The following is a 2,419-nucleotide window of genomic DNA, read 5'->3' as shown; positions in this document are numbered from 1 at the left end:
AGTTCATCTACCCAACATAGTTGAAAACCTTCTCACAATGTTTACAGTTACTTTTATGTATTCTTTTCTCTGAAGGATCAAAAGCTCCCTAGAGGAAGACATCTCCAAATTACATCTTAAATTAAACAACTCATTGCTTCATCTCCTGTTCAAAATAATTTATCATTAAATCTTCAAGATAATTATTCAAAATAATTATTGAGCATCTGCTGTTCCACCAACAGCACTAGGCACTGAGTATATGTTGGCCCCCTTGGGGCTTACCATCTAGTTGAATGACAGACTATTGTATACATGCAGGAAGCAAACACAGTACCTTGAATAATCTGGAAAGGAGAATTAATAAGACGGGATTTTCTGAGAAATTAGGTTTATACTTTATTTGAAATGAGACACAGGCATGGGGGGAATGAGAATGTTCCAGGCAGCATAAAAGGTATCTGGGAAATCTCTGAGGTCAGATAAGAGGTTAAACTGATGAGTCTTCTGGCTCCAGTTTTGTTCATATGTCCAATGCACTTCTAATCTGCAATTTATACTACTAACTTATAGTAAAAAAATAATGATTTTTAGGTACTAGATACAAACCAAACAACTTAGCATAATATGCACAGTCCTATATAATTTGGTCACCTACTTCTTCATCCCCTACCACTCCCTTTTCTTACCCTGTGCCACAGCCATGTCTATAAAGACTTAAGCGGTAGAGACATAAAGAAGTACAGGAATGCAAACCTTTTCACAAACACTCTTCTTTGTTCAAAACATGGAGTCCTTTTCATGTTGCTCTTTTTTTTTCTAGATTTTTCTCTTCCTTATTTAATTCCTACTTTGCATAGAAAAATTCTGAATTTTTCAAGGTGAAATAAAAATTACTATCTTCTTTGTGGAAGCTTGCCACACCTCCCAGGCATGTTCTGTCAATGACCAATTTGTAATCTCCAGTAATCTTTTGAAAGGAACTTTATTATGGCACTTATTGGTTTATACTCTGGTTGTGTCTTTACTTGCCTTTTTCCTGGCACAAGGCTGTGAGCTTTCGGAGACAAGGGAACACGTTTCATTTATTTATCAGTCTTTCATCCTCATCACTACTTTCTTACAGAGTAAATGCTGAACACAAATTTGTAACATAAACAAACCTTATGGATTTCCCACAGTCTTAGCACAGATTAGGGATTTTCAGTGCTTGCTGAGTCTAACAGGTTTCTGTAAGGCTATAGCAGTCTCTTTAATGTTATCCAGGCCCTATAATATTTTGTAATTTCATCAACCTTGGCTTCTCCCCCTCAGCATCCTGAGCATGGCCTCCCTGATGGGCTTGGGCTTCATACTGTAAATGATGGGATTGAGCAACCTAGGTACACATAGGCAACAAGAGCATGTACAATGTGGGGCAGGTGCCTCCCAAAATGGTGGATCATGGACATGGTGATACCTGGAAGAAGAAGAAAAAGACAGCCAGAATGTGGGAAACACAGGTGCTGAGGGCCCTGATGCACTCCCTGGGAGCGGCCAGACCCATGACTGTGTGCAGGATGAAGGTATAGGACAGGATGATGAGCAGGGAGTCTATGCCCCCTATAGATACAACCACATAGAGCTCATAGCATATATTGATCCTGATGTCAGCACAGGCCCACCTCATTACATCAGGGTAGAAACAGAACGAGTGGGATAGGATGTTACCACCAGGGCAGAAATTTAGACGCTTAACCAGAAATGGCACAGGGAAGAGGCACAAGGTAGCTCGAGCCACAATGGCCAGCCAAATCCTGATGAGGACATTGTTTGTGAGGACAGCTGCATAGCGCAGGGGGGTGGAGATGGCCACAAAGCAGTCAAAGGACATGGCCAGGAGCACTGAGGACTCCACCACAGAGACGGAGCGCAGGAAGAACATCTGGACAAGGCAGGCATTGAAACCAATGTGCCAATAGTCAAACAAGAGCACAGCTAAGGTGGTAGGCATTGTGGACAAGGTGTGGCCACATCGGTGAGCACCAGCATGAACAGGAAGTAGTACAGGGGCTGGTGCAGGCTGGGGGTCCTCTTCACAGTCAGGAGAATCAGGCAGTTCCCAGGGGGGCCACAGTGTACATAGAGGAGAAGGGGATGGTGATCCAGCCATGAATGGCCTCCAGCCCTGGGATGCCAATCATGAGAAAAGCAGGTGGTTGGAAGAAGGAGATGTTGACATAGGACTGGGAAGGGAGCATCCTAGGGAGGCAGCTGAGGGCTCTGGAGAGATGTGAGCTCTTCAATCTGAGCAGATAGAAGGACATTGACAGGACACCTGTCAGTAGAAAGACACTTATTTGTGCTGTGTAGGCTTTTTCATTGCTTTCCATTGTTCTTAGCCCTTGGTCTGTATTATTAACTCTTCCAGTAATATGCAGACATTAACTAATATGCCCTC

General features: G+C 43.1%; 1 pseudogene; it reads right to left on the bottom strand.

Annotated features, from left to right (window-relative positions):
* Positions 1-1,269: 1,269 nt before the first annotated feature.
* On the bottom strand, positions 1,270-2,219 carry LOC112607207 (annotated as a pseudogene).
* Positions 2,220-2,419: the final 200 nt, after the last annotated feature.

Source organism: Theropithecus gelada, chromosome 14 (genome assembly GCF_003255815.1).
Source record: "Theropithecus gelada isolate Dixy chromosome 14, Tgel_1.0, whole genome shotgun sequence".
Taxonomy (NCBI): domain Eukaryota; kingdom Metazoa; phylum Chordata; class Mammalia; order Primates; family Cercopithecidae; genus Theropithecus; species Theropithecus gelada.
Note: the sequence above shows the minus strand (reverse complement) of the source record. Positions and strands in the feature narration are given on the sequence as shown.